This window comes from Scleropages formosus, chromosome 18 (assembly GCF_900964775.1).
Source record: "Scleropages formosus chromosome 18, fSclFor1.1, whole genome shotgun sequence".
In the NCBI taxonomy this organism is placed as follows: Eukaryota; Metazoa; Chordata; class Actinopteri; order Osteoglossiformes; family Osteoglossidae; genus Scleropages; species Scleropages formosus.
The window spans coordinates 21,442,810-21,463,768 of NC_041823.1; the positions used below are offsets into that span (position 1 = coordinate 21,442,810).

Below are 20,959 nucleotides of genomic sequence, written 5' to 3' on the forward strand. Positions count from 1 at the left end.
GGAAACATTGCTCAGCCAGATATTTTGGAGACTTCGAAAAGCCATAGACACTTCATGGGACGCTCTGCATTTAGTATCAGATTGCAAAATGTTGATCTTGTTGGAGCACTAGTGTCAAAACTTTGGTGGAAAAATTGTGCATATTTAATTTTTGCTGTATTCTAGAGTTTGCTTGCATGCATCACAGTGTTGCATAAACTATGTTTAGTACTTTCTTCATATCTTCTTTCATAAAATGGGAAAGTGTCACCCCCTTACTCCCCTCTTTATTAGCCTGCTCAGTTGTAATGCCTGATTGACCACAGAACCCCTCAAAAGGGTCAAAGGGCAGACTAAACAGTCTGGTGTCATGGAAACCCGACCATCACCGAATAGAATGGGAAAGGGTCGGGTAGGGAGGTGGGGCAACTGAGGAGCTGTCAGTCAGACCTTTTCAGTGCCACTTTAGGCTTACAAAGGGCCCAGGGAAGGTTGATTTGCACCTGCATTCCCAAAACAGCTTGAAGTCTCCCGGGCAGACATGAGTTTTCCGCTACCAACCTTTAATGGATCTGTATCCTCTCATTTCATAACATACACATAGCATGTCTGTAACAAAGAATGTAGCTACAAAAAATCAAATCTGGCAATGAATCTAAATGTGGATTATGAAGTTTTATCTTCCACAGTGTGATGAAATAAGAATCCTTAAATTTGTAAGAGATCAAGTTAATCAATTCTGCTTCTTCGAGATGTGTACATTACAGACACAAATATTTTCCACATGACCATTTTCTGCAGTTTTAGGACAACCATGGAGAACAGGTGCATCAAAGACTCAGGAGCTCATTGGCAGTGGCCAAAAAATCCCTTCAGTATGAATACAAAGGGATCTATTGTCTGTCTGGCTGCACTGGCTGCACTGGCACTATCTGCAAAAATGTCAGAGTACTGACTAACTGCAGCAGTACAACGGTGCCAGTGGCAGGTAGAAGGGAACACAGAGCATGAAAGCTCCATTGCTACATCCACCATGAGTGTCTGCACAGATTTGTAGGTAAGGATTCACTTCTCATTATCTAGAGATCACCAGCCCCATGCAGTATATGCTCAAGATCTAGAAATAGGTTAGATGAAGAATGAATATACAGGAGTAGATTGGTAGAACAAAGTGTATGTCTGCAGCAATTCCCAGATGCATATTTGAATGATATTAGTGTATGTAAGACAATATATCTCAGTGGCCTCCACCCAACTGAGATGATTTGGCATGACCTCAAGAAACCTGTTTATGCAAAGAATCCAAGAAATAACAATGAAATTAAACAGTTTTGTATGGAGGAATGGTTTTACATTTACATTTACATTTCTTCATTTAGCTGATGCTTTTCTCCAAAGTGACTTACAATGTTAAGGTTACTATTATGTGCTTACAATTATTTACCCATTATACAGCTGGGTAGCTACAAGGTTTAAGTTGGGCTTAAAATTCCTCCTAATCATTGTGCAAATCTGATCAACAGCTACAGGAAAAGTTTAGTGGACACTATTGTAGATGAAGTTCTACCAGTTGCTAAATTTATACTTCACATACTTTTTCCAGCTTGCACTGTCAGAGTTTAAATGGTGTATTTAATATTGACAAGACAAAGTGCAGTTATTTGTGTGTTATGTTAAGCAGGCTGTGTGTGTCTATGATTGTGACCTAGCTAATAGGAAGGTGATTAGGAATTGCCAATATTCTGGTAAAATTTTATGCAGCTATTTGTGTGATGAACATCGGTGTAAATGGTGAAGGAAACTAACTGTACATAAAAAATCACACATCTGCAGCTACATATCTTTCTCCTAAGATAATGCACAAATGATATTTTCAATGAGATGTATGTCACTTTGGAGAAAAGCATCTGCTAAATGAATAAATGTAAATGTAAATTAATGGAGAAATCCAATTCAATTCAAAATGGGATCACAAACTTTTTCTTGCAACCATATTAGGTGACAATGTATACAGAATGTATTCTGGTCTAAAATGGATTAGTGTGTTCAATATATTCTGATTGACTCTATGTATTTTACAACTGTGTGTAGATATACAATATGTCCTAGTGCTCTACATGTGTTCAGTGACTATGTACTGGCATACATTTTTCCTCTTTCCTTCAGGTCTTTTTTGTTCTCTCACTGCAGCAGAGGGGCTGGAGAGAGTTTAGTGGATCAATGGGAAGCAAATGGATTCAGATCAATACTGAGCTGAAGGGATTGAGAGAGCTGGAGGGGCAAAAGTGTGATGGGGGTGGAGCAGTGGTTTGTAGGTGGGTGGAGCTGAACAGATACTTTAACTGACTGGACCCTATAATGAGGATTGCACAGACTGCGAAAGAGACATACAGAGAGAGAAAAGGGGGTTGGGGGTTACAGATGGGGAAAGAGTAGAAAGGGAGACAATTCTGAACTTTTTTTGACTTTCCGTTAAAGGTGTGAGCCAGACTCACAATTTAGCATTTAGGATGTGCAAGTGTTGTGAATTTAAGAATATTGTGTATGGACAGCTGTTATACTTGAATAACTATGGAGGCAATATGCTCAATACTGTCCCTGCAGAACCAGCCCTGTCTCAGAATGATGATGAGAAGGACTTTCACTATGTAAGTTTTTTCTATTTTGCATTATCTTAACTTACATAAATAATTTACAATTATTTACTCATTTATGCAGCTGTGTAATTTTACTGGAGCAATTTAAGGCAAGTACCTTGTTCAAAGGTGCTACAGCTGTAGGTGGGATTCAAACCTGCAATCTTTGGGTCGACAGGTAGCAGCTCTGTCCACTACAGTACCATCTAGTACGTATGTAAAAGATTCACAAATATTAAAAAAAAAGCCAATACATTGTCAATACATTGTGATTTCTATTTTTTACCTTTAATACTGCCATTCAATCACTCTGAAAAGGTCCTTTGGAAGAGGAAAAGAGGGGGAAAGGAGCCAAAGGGAGAGGAAAAGGAAGTGTTGTGTTTCCCGGACCTTGACCTCTGACCTTTGAACAGCAGCCTTTTGAATTGTCTGCAGAGGCCCAACTAGCTGTAGCTGAACACAGAACTACCTTTGACTCTGCGCACATGGCAGGGACCCCCTTAAGCACTACCTGTCTGCAACACCCCACCCCAAGTCTACTTATGGCAATCATGAGCATTTTTCCGCATCTCAGTCACTTTGTAGTTAATACTAAAGCCAGTTTATCAGAGCAAAGGTTAGAAGAAAAGGCCGTCATTTAATTAACACCATAAAGAAGCTGAGGCTCACTTGGGTTTAAAACAAATGAAGAAATACTGAATGCCAATACACTGATACAACCTGTATGAGCCTGTTTACTTAAATTTACAGAATTTTTAGCCTTTCTTATTTTATCATCATCATGAAACTATACAATGTAACTGGCACTTTATTCTTCAGTCCCTATCTCTGATTACCTCTACACAAAAGTCACGAAAGCCAAAGAATTTGTAAAAAATTTTACTATGGCCCTTTTTTAAAAAAAGCCTCTCACTATACATTTTACACTGACAAGCAATGAAAAGTATTTTACTATTTTGGACTTTGAGGGGTAATCTCTGAACTGGATTGTTTCAATTTAAGACCCGGGATGTACTTAACATGTACTCCTTTGTTATCTCTATTGTACCATAGTTTCTCTCGGTTGATGTCAAAATACAAGACACATCAAGGTATTATAGCTTAACCCTCAAGGGCTTGACTTCGATTAGTATAATTGGTCTTTTACTGTTCAATTATTTCGTCATTTTTAAAAGCCAGAAATTGCAAAACCAGTTTCCTCTAAAGAAAGTGTTACTCTATACTGTAGCGCTACAGTATTGCCCAAAGATAGAAACTTATGCCTTTGATTAAATGAAAAGTGGAATTCAGAGCTGCCATCAGTTTGAACAATACCTGTACTGCACTTATGATGGGCTTACCCGCCCCTTTCATTGTCAGACTTAAGAAGTGTAGGCCACTAAAGGTTGTCTATTCTCACAGATATAAGCTGATCCAAAGCCTTATGTCTGTCCTTAAATGAACCAGTCCAAAAGCAGGTTCTCCATTGCCATTCACTGCATGTTGTCTCAAGGTGATACCTGCAGTGGTTGTGAGCAATCATGGGAAACATCATTATTATACGTTTAAAATTTTACCATGTTAATTTCCTATTTCTGCCTCCATTGTGAGACAATTCCCAGATGCTTGCCATAACAGGGAAAATCTACAGTGTGGTGCCATTTTTGAGCTGTGGTAATTTATATTTATCTCTCTGTTTTTTCTGAAAAGTGTCATATATTTCGGGGGTGCGGTGGCGCAGTGGGTTGGACCACGGTCCTGCTCTCTGGTGGGTCTGGGGTTTGAGTCCTGCTTGGGGTGCCTTGCAATGGACTGACGTCCTGTCCTGGGTGTGTTCCCTCCCCCTCCGGCCTTACGCCCTGTGTTGCCGGGTAGGCTCCGGTTCCCCGTGACCCTGTATGGGATGAGTGGTTCTGCAAGTGTGTGTGTGTGTGTCATATATTTATTGCTTTAACGGGTACTTTTTTCCAAAGCAACTTACAATGATTCACCCATTCACACACCTGGATCACTTTTCCTTCCTCAATAGAAAGTAAATACATTGTTCAAGGGAGCTTCAGTCTAAGCTGAGATTCAAACCTGAGCCCTCCAAGTTCAAAAGTGGCAGCTCTACCCATTACCTACACTGCCTGCTGTTGAGGTCTGTGCGAGATAAACTGCAGAAGTCTCTTTGGAAGTTAGCTTTGAACCAGGAAGACAGTACCATGCTGTGATGACTACTTAGAGAGATGTGCATGATCTCAGGCAATACCTACAGACAGATCAAGCTCATTTAAGCATCTCCTGCCATATTTGTTGAACCACTACCTCTACGTCTCTGTTCGTCCTGCCCCCATCCCTGCTGCCCAAACCTATCTACCACTGATGTCTCCTCCACACTTTCTGTTGTACTGTGACATTTATTGTCATGTTCCAACACACCAACCTGTCATAGTGTCTGACATCACTTGTGTGACTCCCCCTGCCCTGCCCACACAGCCTACTTCTCTGTGTGTGGTACCATAGTACTGGCACACCACACACCACAAAGACCATGGTTGTACTGGTTGGAGGTAGTCATTGTTTGTGCCACTGTATGTTTTGTGTACTTGCATCAAACAGCGAGACATACAGTAATTTCATTCAAGTGAAAGTAAGCCCCTTATTGAGGGAACCTGTCTTGTGTTAAGACAGCCAGTTCAGAAATCTTGTGAGTCAGCTGGAAAGCATGTTGGAGTGTCAAACTCTCACTGATGGCAATAAGATGGCTGGTGTATATGTCAGTTTTGAGGATGTTAGCATTTGTGTTGTTTTCTTTGGTGTTTCTGTTACTTGATGTCCCTTAGTTGCTTTTTTATCTGTCAGTAAGAGTATCCATCCATCCACTGCTTAGCACAGCTGACAGATCACCCTGCCAACATGTCTGGTTGTATATCACAGGGGCAAGTTTCTGTACTTAGTTAGACAAAAATAGGTTGTTTGGTAACTCGTTTAACCTTCCATTGAACAGCAATGGCCCAGGATTAATGCAAGGCGTGATTTTACCCGTATATGAGTTGCATCACTGGGAGCCTTGACAAGGCATACGCTGCTCTGCATTCAAAGGACACACAGCCTCTCTTGTCTCTCCTTCACCCAACCCCCAGCACCCCAGGCTTTCAGATGCATGTGCATGAAAGTAGAGGCGGGGTTGAAGGGGGGATTAGCGACAGAAGATACTGAGAAACAGAAAAATGAAACAGAGTGGAAGAACACATGCACGGGATGAAAGGTAGATGGGCAGAAAGAAGAGTGAAAAGATAGTCAAAAGGAGAGAGCGTGCTAAAATAAGCGGCCGCCTCTTGTCAGCGCCGTGACCTACTAATGCATCACTGAGGAATTCTCACTGTCGACCTGAACACATTCCTATGGCCTGCAGACTTTAACTCACACACTGCCGCCGTGTCAGGCAGTAAGCAGGTTCCACTAGCTCCCTGAGCAAATCTATTTACTTTATAATTGTATTTTATAATTTAGTTAATTGATTGCAAGACACTTATGTACAATGAATACATGAACAGGACTGTCTGCATAGCTAAACAGTGGCCTATAGGAGGCATCCAGCTAAAATGTACCGGGCTGCTTTGTATCAAAATTCAAATTCTATAGCAATGGGCAGAACAAGTGCATTGTACATAACAGGGATTGTGCTGGGTTGCCTTTTAAAATTATTTAAACCACTACTAAGGTTCTCACTGTGTGGTACAGTACCAGTGGAACAAAAGTCCAAGACGCTGCAGAAGATTATTGTACATAACAGCAAACATAGATACCCATAAAGCATCTAAAGCATCTTACAATTATTCCCCCATTTACACAGCCATGTAACTTTTACCGAGAAGAATTTCATCTAAGTACCTAGCTCAAGGGTACTGCTGTTGGAGATGAGATTTAAACACTCATCCTTCTTAGGCAAAGCAACAGTTCTAACCACTACACAACCTGCCTTAGGACAAGACACAATAGAAACACAAGACCTGGCTCAAAACATAAATCCACCTTTATTTAAGAATTGTGAAAGCTCCAAGGCTAAAAAATTGAATTCAAGGGCAACTTGACCTTGGAACTATCACTTGAACTAAAGAATATAAAGACTGCTTACTGCAGTGTATACAATACACTTACATGTACATTTGTTTCATTCAACTTAACCTATGAGTCTACTGATTACTACAGTTTAGGTTTGTTCAGTGTGGATCCTACTTTTCATCTCACAGCATTTACTGTTCAAGTACTACCCAGGATGCTATGTTTATTTGAGGATCCACAGGTATATACAGTATAGACCAAATTCAGTTTATTATCCTGGCACTGGTCCCTTACATTTTTCAGAGAGTACCTTTGCTTTCAGCTCTTCAACTAAACTAAAGAAATGAATACTAAAAATATGGTTCCAAGACATGAAAGAGAGATGCTATGGGAATCCATAATGGGAGAAACAACAGTGAGAACAAGTGAGTTCTAAAGCTCTCCAAAATTTTGGCCCTTGATGCCCTCATCGCAAACATACGTTACGGTTACGTTTATTCATTTAGCAGATTCTTTTCTCTAAAGCGACTTCCAATGAACAGTATGTAGTGTTATCAGTCCACCCCTTATTCAACAAGGTGACTTACACTGCTAGATACACTACTTATAATGACTCTATAAATCTATACACGAGTGAAAGACGCTGTCCCTAACAATCACAGACACACACACACTATGGGCAGCTTTTTTACAGTCACCAATTCACCTGAACAGCATGCCTTTGAACTGTAGGAGGAAACTGGAGCACCCAAAATAATCCCACACAGATACAGAAAGAACACGCAAAACCCACACAGACTGAGCAGGGATCAAACCCATGATCTCTTGCACCACCCAGGTGCTGTGAAACAGACACAGCAATGTTGTGCACAGCATTTGAGGGGTTAAAATTACAGAAGTGCGTCATTTGGATACGGGAGAGCACATGGTATCCAGAGACCCCACTCCAGTGTCTGACAAATAACTTTCACATACAGCCAGGTGAACCTTACATGAAGGAAGCTAGGAAACATAATACCAAGGAATGCCGGGACAAAATATCATGGGACAAAGGATCTGATACATAGTATTCAGTTAAAGGAAGGGAAATTTGCACTTGGTAGTTAAACAGACTTAAAAGTAAATTAAAAAAATTGATGGGTTTACATTAAAGTGACAGCATTTACGGTGGAGAGACACTGCAAGGAGAGCATTCTTAATGCAAAGGTGTTATATTTTTCTGTGGCCTTAGCATACTTGAGAAAATGTCTGAGTATAGGCAAGATGACATTGACGCAGTCTGGAACACTGATTCCTCTGGGATTTGCTTAACATGGGCCATGAGTACAGGAGTATGTGGGCGATGATCACATGCTTCCCCCCACACGAGGCTCCGTAGCCTGTGGCAAGTAACCCCTTGAGCACTGCATAATTCATAGACCTGCTGAGTAATATTTCATAAAGTGAAACACATTAGCAGTATTGATTGTATGGTGATCGGAACCGCTTGGTGCTTTGTTTTAACGTGTTCTTTAGGAGTGCCATCACTGGTCTGTAGTTAAATGACTGCTGTATAGGGTGAGAACTCATTGTTAAAACTGACAAAGACACATATGACACATATAATAGGTAGTCATATTATTGAGCAACTGTATAATTTAATTGTCAGTGTGCCATATTCAATTGGATCATTTGAGAACATTGTTTTACGGAGACCGGAATTTCATGAAAAAGCAGAACATCTACAGTCTGAGGATTTCAAAAATCACTTGAAGAAAAATATCTAATATTAATCTGAATTGTTGTATTTAAAGGAAGACAGACTTTAAAATCCCAACTGGTACTCAGACACCTATGCTTAGTATATCTGTTGTTTTGTTCTTGACCTCTGTTACATGTCTTTCTCATTTGAATTTGTAAGGACATTTTACAGATCGATGCTGGCACAATACACCTTATGATGAGTCACAAGTAAAAGGTGTCATGAGAGACAATTACAAAACATTAAAATAATGCCTCTGTATCAACCATGTATCAGGAAACCAGCAGAACAACAATGTAAATTTCCAACTAACAAAAGAAATAAGCAATATAAAACGGTGTTACCAAAATGGTGCACAAAAACACCGTCTTGAAACATGCACTCCACTGAACAGTGTAGCTACAATGAAGTATTTGCCATAATTGTACTAAATGCTAAACCATAAGCCACATTATACCGCTGTGAAAAACTAAGTGGCACCTGGAGTTCTTTAATGGGAGTGGTCTAAAAATCACACTAGTACTATCAGTGCAGTGGGTAGATTGTTTTAATACACAGATTAAACAGCCTGAACTGTCCTGGTCATGAATGGCACATGGTACACAGATACAGCAATTGACTGAAGGGCACTTTAGTCCTACTCTCCATCTATTCCCAGGCATCACTAGGTAGGGTATCACTGTGTTAATATGTCAGTAGAAAAGTTTGGTGGTGGAGTTGTTGGAGTATTTGTCACTTTGGTCAAAAGTCATTTAAACAAAACAATATTCAAATAGATTTTGATCCCAGTAGGTTCAGCAGCAGAACCTGTCAAGCAGGGGTATGTTTAAGGATTAGTGGGTTATGGGGATTTGAATGAAGATAGTTAACTTTGCACAATCTTGTAATAATCGCCATACAGTCACACCTGATCTTCTGTCACTGGGACCTTCTGCCACACATGCATGGAATGTGAGGGTGGCCTTTCCGAGGAAGCATGCCATCAGAAAACACAATGTCTCTCCACAGATGCAGAACAGTGGCGTACGCAGTGGACAGAGAAATCCTGCACACATGTGTGGTCTGGCAGACGCATGGAAATCATACAAATCAAACAATGGAAGGCAAGGCTGAAGGACGGTGAGACAGCACCATCGGTGAGAGCGCAGCATTAGCACTTACTCAGTTTGTAATAAGCTTGACGCACAGTTGGAGGGATTGTCGTTTATGTTCCTTTTTAAACGGTAGACCCAAGTATAGACAGATCGGCGAAGACACAGATTGACAAATGGCGAACAGAGGAGTGAAAGAAAGATGGGAGGAGCATGTTATGGAAAGGGGGGACCCCCTTAGGAATGGGACTACGTTTTGTTTGCCTTGTTTCTTTTTTCGATGATGTCTCTTTCGACAGCAAATAGAAATTGTCTGAGTGATTGCGAATTAAGATAAAAACTGATGGTTCTCTCATGCACACAAATCAGTAAAAACTCTGAAAATACACAAATGAAGCAGCGTGGAGTAACACAGTAAAATGAGCTAAAAAAGATCGACCCCCACCTTGCCTATCGTCCTCTTTTAGCTTCCCACTTCTGGGCCCCTGTACTGCAGCTTGTGTTCATGAGTACACAGATGGAATCTAAATCTCACATGAGAGCAGTGTCCACAGGAACAGCTAGACAACAACAACAATATCCAGGCACCAAAATCCAGGGCAAAGCATTTCAATTTGCAAAGAAAAACAGGAGAACAGGCAAAAAAACTGATGCGAATGCAAAGGGACAGAGACAGGATTAACATCTTCAGTTCAAGAAATGTAATTTTTCAAATGTTAAGAATCATGGAAGAAATCGGAGTTAGTCAGAATAGAAGGAAAGTACAGTGAAGGGGTGATTAAGATGGGGAAAAGATGTTAAGAGCAAACATGCAGACTGAAAGGGCAGAGAAGAAGCGGATTAGGAGAGATTATTCCTAAAAGAAGAGACAAATTAGGCAAAATTAAAAAGAGAAAGAATACCAGCACATTTTGGATGACTGTAAGCATTTCTCCCCTTTTCCCGTTATTTCACCCGATTCCCATTCGGCCATTTCTCACCCTTTCTCGCTCCCTCGCTCTCCCTCTTTGCTTGTCTCGCTGCACAGTGCCAGTCCTCACTCAGATCCTGTTCTTCATTTTCTCTCTCTTTTCTGCCTCCTCACTCCCTTCTTTTTTCCTCATGGACACTGCTCACTTGCCTTTTCTTCCTCTTTATTAAGACGCAGGAGAAGGGGGTAGGCCAGGAAAAGAAAAAAACTAAAAAGAGGAAATAAAATGTAGAGAAACAAAACAAAAAAAATGGCATGGGTAGCAAGGCCGGCAGGCAGCGCCTAGAAACAGGCGGGCAGTGGTGGCCTTTTCTGGAGGCTGGGTTGAAGTGAGCCATGCGGAGCAGCGTGGGGCCAGTTTCTCTATCCGCTAGCAAAAACACAAACACGGGGAGGGTAAAAGGAAAAAGTCTAAGACTGGTGTGGTTTCTGCGAGAGCATAGCGTGAGGTAGAGAGGGAGGGAGTCGGCAAATGTGTGTGTGTGTGTGTGTGTGTGTGTGTGTGTGTGTGTGTGTGTGTGTGTGCGCGTGTGCATGTGCATGTGCGTGTGCGTGTATGTGTGTGTGTGTGTGTGTGTGTGTGTGTGTGTGTGTGTGAGAGAGAGAGTGTGTCAATGTGCGCACAGGGTAGGACGGGAGGAGAAAGGGGGGAGGGGGTGGCTTGTGAAGAAATATCTTAGAGGGAGTGAAAGAGGAGGAGTATATATATGGAGAGAGAAGGGGAGGGGAGCAAAAGACTCCCCCCACTCCTTCCGGTTGTCTTATTTTCCTCCCTTTATATGCATTTCTGGGATTTCAGTCTGGTTTCATTACTTTGTTAGTTCAGCTCCTCCCCTTTCTCTCACATTTTCTTTTCCTTCTCATTGCTATTCAGGCAGTTTCCTACACATGCACTTGAACTCGAAATGCTCTCTCCTGGCTCTTCCTTCCCATCCCCTCCTTGCATGCTTCTCCCTCCTTCTCCCCCTCTCTCTCTCTCTCTCTCTCTCTCTCTCTCTCTCTGTCTCTCTCTCTCAATATGTATCCCTCTGACACAGAGACATGAAACAGTGCTTGCAGGCTAATAGGGAGAGGGAGAGAGGGAAAGGGAGGGCAAGAAAAAGGAGAGGGGGACAGAAGGGGGAAAGAGACACAGGGAAGGGGGAAGGGAAGAAGATCTGGGAAGTTTGGTTCAAGGTTGAGCTGGAGTTCACATTTTTGTCACCAGGTCTTCGAATCAATTAAAATTCCTTCCCCTGCCTCGTAGATCTAAACACAAGGTATTTTCTGGATTTTTTTAGTCTTTTTTAAATCTCTGTTATTTATTTTTTATGTTTTATTCCTGCTTAAATAGGAAGGCAACCAAATGCAATACTTATTTAACAAAGGCTATTAAAAGATGTCAGTTTTCATTTAATCAGTAATTTATGCCTCCACATCTTCTTGTGTATAATGTTACTACTCAATCTTTAGCACTTCCAGATATTCAAAAATAAGTATTTACTGAATAAAAATATAAAGCTGTTAGTATTTGAATATACCACATTATTTACATTTAGACTGTGATTTTGTTTCTTCCACAATACAACACATTTATTGAATAGGTGAACTTTTGACATTAATTCATTTGCAATAATCATTTATCAAATTCAGAGTCCTGAGCCTATTCTGTAAGCATAGGGTAGGGTAGGATACACCCCCAACAGGACTCCAGTCAATTGCAGGGGAATAATTCATATTCATTTGTTCTCTCCCTCCCTCTGTCTCTCTCTCTCTCTCTCTCTCACACACACACACACACACACACACACACACACACACACACACACACACACACACACACACTACAGACAATTTAGTGTCACCAATTCACTAGAAACAACTGTTTTTAGGTTGTAAGAGGAAATCGGTACAACTTGGGGAACCCACATGAAGATGGGGAGAACAGACACAGAGCTAACACAGATTCAAGTCCACAGCCAAACGCATGGCCCAAGAGTTGTGAAGCATTAGATTTTTGCACCACAGTGCTGGTTTTATTTATTTATTTATTTTTTAATCTTCCTAATTACATTTCTGCAATTACTGCCAAATGCATACTGCCACAGTAGACTCCTGAGGACCTGTTTCAATAGTTGTTGAACAGATCTTCTTATTGGTGATAGATAAAGCTAAAATTTCAACTTCTATTTTGTGTGGTGAGTAGTTAATATATGTCTTGAACAAACTCAGCTATATAAGCTACTGTGTTTCATGGGTCCAACTCCAGTAGCAACATCCTCATGCTGCCAGTAGCCCCCACACTGCAGACTACATTAGATTAGACAAAACAGTGGCTAGGTGATAGGGATGAGTTTTAAGTGAAAGAAAGCTGGCTTTTGCAATGGATGGGAGGAAGCACAAGGTACAGTATGATATATCTCAGCTAAATGAATAAATGTACATGTAGACTTCAAGATGAAAGCTTTAAAATCAGTATTACAATGAATTGCACTTTGTTGTGAACAGATTATTGTACAAATGCAGTTTTTATTATCTGTGAGTCATTATACTGTACTTTAAAATTATAACATCTATCTCTGCTTAACTATACGTTTTTATGATTCTCAACTGTGATAAAGTTTTCAGTATGCATCCGCAAGTGTAAGGTTTTCTATGGGAAAACATTTGAGCCACCTTTTCTAAACCCATGTAAAATTATGGCAACCATCAGTCGCCATGGTAACAACTGTCCTTAGGAGTTTATAGCACACTATCCTCAAAAACTATATTCACTTATATTATATAAAATATATTTCACAAACAGCATAGCAACATTTTTACATTTAAATTCATACATTTAGCAGACACTTTTCTGCAAAGTGATGTACATCTTAAAGAAAAATACAATGAGTGCTTTAAATCAACAGAAAGAAAGACTTGAATGCAGACAGAGCAATTTAATTTGTCACATTATTCAACACTTATAATGACAAAATTATTGAACATAAACATTTACATGTTTATCATGCACATAAGAGATCATGGGAGAAATGAGCCTGAAAGAGGTGAGTTTTAAGATCCTTCTTAAATGCAGAGAGAGATTAAGCAGTTCTGAGTGAGGGAGGTAATTCCACCACATCAGTGCCAGAACCAAAAACCTTTGTGCTTTTGATTTTGTACCTTTCATTCGTGGGACCACCAAGCAGGTAGAGGTGGTGGAGCGTAGCGGTCTTGGTTGGGGGTGTACCGCATGATCAGGTCTTATAGATCCATTGATGTTTTGTAGGCTATAACCAGAATCTTAAATTTGATCCAGGCAGCTATAGGAAGCCAATGCAGAGAGACAAGGAGGGGAGATACGTGGGAACGCTTCAGCAGGTCAAACACAACTCTGGCAGCAGCATTCTGTATCAGCTGTAGAGGTTTGATGGCAGAGGCTGCAAGGCCAGACAGTCTTTTTTAATATTGAATCATTTTAAAGAATAATGTGTGTGTGTATATAAATGGCATATGGTGAAATTTAAACAACTACTCTTGAAAGCAGTATTCATATGTGTGGCACAGCAAAATGCAGAAATAAGGTCAACTGAACATGGGCATCAAAGACATAATGAAAAGTCAAGGGAAAGACATGTAGAATTCTCATTCACCTTCATTAAATAGCTAAACACCCCTGCAAACATATTTACACAATTACAGCTGGGCTGAACAATTCCATTAAAATCACTTCACTACTAATGCAGATTATCCTCCTGGCCAAGGACAATCATTACAAGAGCTGGAGAGAGAGAGGAATGTTCGCTGGCTACTGATCTTGAGAAGCCAGGGGTATTGATTGCATTAGGCTTGCTGTGAAACAGGGAAATCGATAGGATTTAAAGGAGAAGCAGGTAGCGCACAGCTCGCGTGTGTGGACTTTGCTGATATGAATATAACTCAAAACAGTGGTATCTGGCAGAAAGCTGAAAAATGACCACAATATGAGGTGAACATCAGAGACACACTGATAACTATCAACCCTTATCCCAAGGCAAAGAGCTTCTCGCAGCATAAAGAGAACCTCATTCACAACGGTTGATAGCTGTGAAGGAGACATAATGAAAAATGTATTTTAATTCAGGGGGCGTGGTGGCGCAGTGGGTTGGACCGGGTCCTGCTCTCTGGTGGGTCTGGGATTCGAGTCCCGCTTGGGGTGCCTTGCGGCGGACTGGCGTTCCATCCTGGGTGTGTCCCCTCCCCCTCTGGCCTTACGCCCTGTGTTGCCGGGTAGGCTCCGGTTCCCCCGCGACCCTGTATGGGACAAGCGGTTCAGAGTGTGTGTGTGTGTGTGTATTTTAATTCATTCACAGCACATCAACTACTGTAAGCCACTGGCATATAGTACCACAAATCCAGAGTCACTCACAGTCTGCTGAAAGTCTCCTCTGTTTGAACCTTACTTTTCACTTCTATGTCAAGATATTAAAATTCAGTTAAGAGGATAAAGAATTCCAGGTGAAATTTTAAGATAATTGTTCATTGCATGTAATAAAAGCAACAGGAGCCCAGCCATCAAGTGCAGCATTTGCCTGCTGAAATGGGGCAGGTGAAAAGTTTGAATAGAAAGGAGTGCCAGTGTAAACTGACAACGCACATAGAACAACTGGCAGAGGGTATTAAACATTTGAAGTGGACATAAGAAACTTTATATTTGAATTTGGACATTTTCATTTTTGTAGAAATATAAAATTTTTTTACATCTTTTTCAGATATGTGGTTGTACATTATAATGAGGATATTCTGTAGACAGACAAGCATGGTTACAGAATAATAAAAGAAAGAAAGAAAGAAAGAAAGAAAGAAAGAAAGAAAGAAAGAAGCTACGTGAATGCAAAACAGAGCCAGATATAGTGACCCCTGGATGCCTTTACAGTCTCTCAGACACACACAGGCTATGTAATCATTTCCTCTTGAGTTGGCATCTGGGACAGAGACTGTGATCTGGCTGGGCAGTCAAAGGAGAGAGCTGAAGCTGGAAAAAGACTATGATGTTCACTGGGGAACATAAGCAAAAAATATATGCGTACAACATATAATGTGTAGGATGATCTACAGACTGAATCGTGTAGGTCTTTAACCCTTTTCTCATTTATTTTCTTTTCTTAGCTACTTGATCCACCTTTTTTGGGCTTTATGGATGCTTTCTTTAACAGCTGAAAAAACTGAGGAACTGAAGGGTGAAGGGGGGACACCGTGCAAAGAAAATGGCAGTTATAAGGAAAATCAGAAGCATAAGGATTCAATTTGAAAAAAGAAATGGGCGACACTGTAAGAAACGCAAAACTTTTGTGCCATCTGCTGGTCATTCTACCACATGTGCAAAATATTTATTGAAGGATAAAATGTAGGGGGGGGGGGGGCGCAGGGGCGCGGTGGCGCAGTGGGTTGGACCACAGTCCTGCTCTCTAGTGGGTTTGGGGTCCAAGTCCCGCTTGGGGTGCCTTGCGACGGACTGGCGTCCCGTCCTGGGTGTGTTCCCTCCCTCTCCAGCCTTACGCCCTGAGTTGCCGGGTAGGCTCCGGTTCCCCGTGACCCCGTATGGGACAAGCGGTTCTGAAAATGTGTGTGTGTGTGTGTGTGTGTGTGTGATAAAATGTAGAAAAGTATAACTTGAAGATGGAAGAAACCACTCATCAACGTTTAATTGTTCAGACACACTCATGCAGCTTCATATGATCAGAAACTGTCATTTTAATGTTCACTAAAAGGAGATTAAATTTACATTTATTCATTTAGCAGACTTTTTTGTCCAAAACAACAGAAAAATACAATGAGTGCATTGTATTAAAGTGTATTGTATTGTATAGATTACTTATAAATGTCGTTGGCAGAACTGAATATGACTGTTTAGAAGTTTTGTTCAGGTCTACAGACTGCAAAACAACCTCCTTGTAAGTGGACTTCATCGTAAGCTGCAAAACCCTATACTGTATTATAAAAAGCACAAAGATTTGCAAACAATTAAAATGCATGACTGCTGCGTTCTATAACACTTTTTATGCAGTTTCACGCATTATGTATGTTAAAATAAAAACAGAACAATATAATTCCACTACAGTTGTCGCGACCTTAGAGTGTAATACCACCAGTGGCCGGTAAAATGTTAAAATAAAAACAGAACAATATAATTCCACTACAGTTGTCGCGACCTTAGAGTGTAATACCACCAGTGGCCGGTAAACAGTCCCCTGTCCCAACTGGGCCAATGAGCAGAATTCATTCCTCTTGAGTTCAATTTACATCATGGACTTTAGAAGAGAAATTGGCAAGAGTCACACTGGGAATTTATTCTCAGAAAATACACACCTATGCTCTTGCCTTGCTTGAAAGCTCTGCCCTGTGTCCCATGGGCTGGTCTTCCTGCTACTTATATTCAAGATTCAAGAGTTTATTTTCTTGTGTACAGTAAACAGTTTGTTACACCATACAATGAAATTCTTACTCTATGAATCCTCTCAGCAGCCTATGACATAAATTGTAAGGACATAAGGAAAGAAAAACACAAGGCGTAAATCACAAATTTACTAAAATTACTGTTAGTGCAAAAATCCAAGAAACAAAGTTATATACATATATAAAGTGTGCAGTGCGCAATGTAAACATGGAAGACGTACATGTGCAAAGTCCTGCAGAGTAGATTGGGTCTATTCGCAGCTGAAAGGGGGTGTGTATTTGTGTACGTAAGCTATGCAGAGGTAGTCTGTGGTTTCTGATGTTATTGGTGTTGTGGATGTGTATGTGTGTGTTGGAGGGATGGGGGTAGTTGGCACCTCTCAGGCTCAGAGGGTAATCTGTATCTGCCGTGATGGGTGGAGAGGTGAATGGGTGTCGTTCACAAGCCTGATGGCCTGTGGGTAAAAACTGTTTTTCAGCCTTGAAGTTCTGGCTTTAACACTCCTGTAGCATCTACCTGATGGTAAGGGTGTGAAAAGGCTGTGCTGGGGATGACTATTGTCCTTGATGATGTTAATGGCTTTCCTGATGGTTCTGGCCTGGTATAGGCTCTCCAGTGATGGTAAGGACGTTCCAGAGATGGTTTGTGCGGCTTTCACCACTCGCTGTAGCGTCTTACGATCCTGTCCTGTGCAGCCTCCAAACCACACTGTGAAAGAGCTGGTGAGGACGCTCTCGATTGCACACCTATAGAAGCTTCTGAGAATTCGACTTGGCATGCCAAATTTCCTCAGCCTTCTCAAGAAGTGCAGACGCTGAAGTGATTTCTTGACCAGATGTGTAGTGTTGTGAGACCAGGTGAGATCTTCTGTAATGTGAACACCCAGGAATCTGAAGCTGCCCACCCTCTCCACCACTGTCTCATCAATATGCAGTGATGAGTGTTGCCCCCTCCTTCTCTGTGGATCCACTATCAACTCCTTTGTTTTGTTGACACTGAGGGAGATATTGTTGTCGTGGCACCACTTCACTAGGTCAGCCACTTCCCTCCTGTATGCCGACTCATCGCCTCCCGTTATCAGTCCAATGACTGTTGTATCATCAGCAAATTTGATGTTGCTGGTGTTGTTCTGGGAGGCCACATAATCATGGGTGAAGAGTACGTAGAGCATGGGGCTCAGCATGCAGCCCTACAGAGTTCCTGTGTTTATGATTATTGACCTGGACGTGTTGTTCCCAATTCTAACGGACTGGGGTCTGCTCATTAAGAAGTCCAGAACCCAGTTGCAGAGGGTGGGTGGCACACCAAGATTGTGAAGCTTGTTGATGAGCTTCGAAGGTATCATTGTGTTGAATGCTGAGCTGTAATTAATAAACAGCATTTGAACGTAGTTGTCCTTTTTTTCCAGGTGGGTGAGGGCAGTGTGTATTGTTATGCTGAAGGTGTCCTCTGTGGATCTGTTCTGTCTGTATGCAAACTGGAGAGGGTCCAGAGTGTCTGGAGTGATGGTCTGGATGTACCTCATGGCGATTCTCTCGAAGCACTTCATAACTATTGCAGTCAGTGCGACGGCTCGATAGTCATTGAGGTAGGATGCTTTGTTGTTTTTTGGCAGCGGCAGGATAGTGGTCCTCTTTAAGCAGGTGGGAATTGAGGTTTGTGCAAGGGACAGATTGAATATATCCGTAAAAACATCAGCTAGCACCGATGAGCAGGTTCTAAGTACCCGTCGAGGGATGTTGTCTGGGCAGGCTGATTTCCGTGGATTTGTTTTCCCAAAAGTCTTTGCCACAACTGCAGGTGCGACCATGAATGGAGGGTTCTGTGTGTTCCCACCAGTCAGTTTAATACCCAGTAGTTCATTGTTGAGTACCTCAAAACGGGCAAAGAATATGAACCTGTATGATATTTTCAGCATCTTCGTCATGTTCTCCGAGTGCCCTCAGTGCCAAATTACTGGACTGTGAGTATCCTTTTCATCATGTTTTCTGAGTGATTTAGTCATCTATCTTCTAAGTCTCCCTGTCATTTTGCAGTCAAGTTTTCATTATCTCACAGCACAGACATCAGACTGATTCCTATTGCATTGTAAATAAACCCTGCAGTTCATTCATGATCTTCCACACCTGTCTGATTATGATATAATTATCATAATTATGTTTCCACTTGCTAGTCATTGTAAAAATGACAAATCACGAATGCTGATAAACTGAATCAATAAGAATTTAGCTGCCCTCTAACTCATTGGCCATCTGACACTGTTGCACAGCAGAGGGAGGAGATGTTAGACATCATGAGCAAACGTTGGGATTCAAATAATACAATAAGGTTGACGGGACAGCTGACACAGGTATCTCATCCTAAGTCACATATAAGTCGATAACTATTTGTATCTCACAGGGAACAGAGCATGTGGAGGACGCTGGACCCAAGTGCAGTATCATTTATTCAGGAAAGAGGGATCTGACAGGTACTTGTGGTTGGGGACAGGCAAATGGTTGGTAGATTGGCAAGTGGGGTGATAGTGAGAATCAAAAGATGTGGTTGAGTGATGAAGCAGGTCGTCAGATTCAGGGAGCAGGATAAGGGGACGGAGAGTGAACAGATATGAAACAAGGTAGCATAGAAGGATACAAGACCATAGAGGAGATGGTTGTCACAGATGAGATTCTGCAACTGGGAAGTAATACTCTTTATAACCATCATCATCATCATCATCTGAAACCACTTGTCCTATATGGGGTCACGGAGAGCAGGAGCCTAACCCGGCAACACAAGGTGAAAGACTGGAGGGGGAGGGGACACACCCAGGACGGGACACTAGTCCATCACAAAGCACTCCAAGCGGGACTCAAACCCCAGGCCCACTGGAGAGCAGGACCTGGTCCATCCCACTATACCACTACGGCCATACCACCCTGAATATGCCTGATCTTGTCCGATTTCAGAAGCTAAACAGGGTCGGGTCTGGTTACTACTTGGATGGGAGACCACCTGGGAATACCAGGTGCTGTAAATGGCCATACCACCCTAAATACACCCGATCTCTTTATAACCAGCTTCTCTAATTGAAGCCAGGTGCTCAAATTATAGCCAGGTGCTTCTGGGTGAGGTGCAGGCATGGTTGTGACAGTACCCTCCCCATGAGCAACTGTTGCTACCCTGTGACCTCTGGAAGGGGAGCGACCTCTGGGATGGGGTGCTAGCCAGTTTGGATGGTCTCTGTGGCAGTCAGTGATGAAGGACTGGTCTAGAATGTTGTGCGCCGGAACCCAGCTGCCATCCGCCAGCCCATACCCCTCCCAGTCTACTAGGGAGTACATGCCCCCACATCAACACTTGGAATTCAGAAGGGTGCGGACAGCATAGGCCGTCTCCTCGGGAAGTGCAAAGCAGTGAGGTTTTGTAAGGCTTTAGCAGAGAGACATGGAAAGTGGGGCAGATATGTATGTAAGTGTGGGGGCAACTGCAATCAGTAAGTGATGGGAGAGATGCATCTAATGACCTTGTAGGGTCTGATACAGCAGGGGCTGAGTTTTCTGGAGGGGACCTTGAGGCAGCTGTTCCAAGTAGAAAGACATACCCTTTGTCCCAGGTGGAAGGTCAGGGTGTAGTGATGTTTATCAGCCTGTTGTTTGTAGTGGTGGATTCTCTAGTGCAGGTGCTCCTGAACAGCATACCAGACCTCCTCACTGTTCTGGAAACAGGTATCAATGGCAGGGACATCTGAGGGGCTAGGGTACCATGGGATCAGGGGAGGTTGGTACCCTGGGAGACACTGGAACAGGGAGAGTTCCATGGAGGAGTGTGAGAGGGAGAGTTATGGGCAGACTCAGCCCATGGTAGGAACCATGCTTACTGGTCCTGCTTCTGGCCACAGTAAGTCTGGAGGAAGCGGCCGAGGTCCTGATTCAGCTGCTCCACTTGTCCGTTGGCCTGGGGGTGGTAACAGAGGTGAAACTGATGGAGACATTGAGTTTCTGCCAGAATGCCTCCCATACCATGGACATGAATTGTAGCCCTCAGCTGGAAACAATCTCTTGTGGCAACCCAAAGATGTGAAACACGTGGTGAAACAGCTATTTGGCCATGACTAGAGCAATGGGGAGTCGATTAGACGGC

The 20,959-nt window shown here is 42.1% G+C and overlaps 1 long non-coding RNA gene and 1 pseudogene across 2 annotated transcripts in view; one reads left to right on the top strand and one right to left on the bottom strand.

Moving 5' to 3' along the window:
- Positions 1–10,960, bottom strand: part of LOC108922173 (uncharacterized) — a 37,658-nt gene extending 26,698 nt beyond the window's left edge. For both annotated transcript variants that reach the window (XR_001965115.2, XR_001965113.2), the window contains exon 1: positions 10,454–10,960. This is a non-coding gene — a long non-coding RNA (uncharacterized LOC108922173). The remainder of the gene's footprint in view (positions 1–10,453) is intronic.
- An 8,777-nt stretch (positions 10,961–19,737) lies between these two features.
- On the top strand, positions 19,738–19,856 carry LOC114909136 (uncharacterized; annotated as a pseudogene).
- The last annotated feature ends 1,103 nt before the right edge of the window (positions 19,857–20,959 follow it).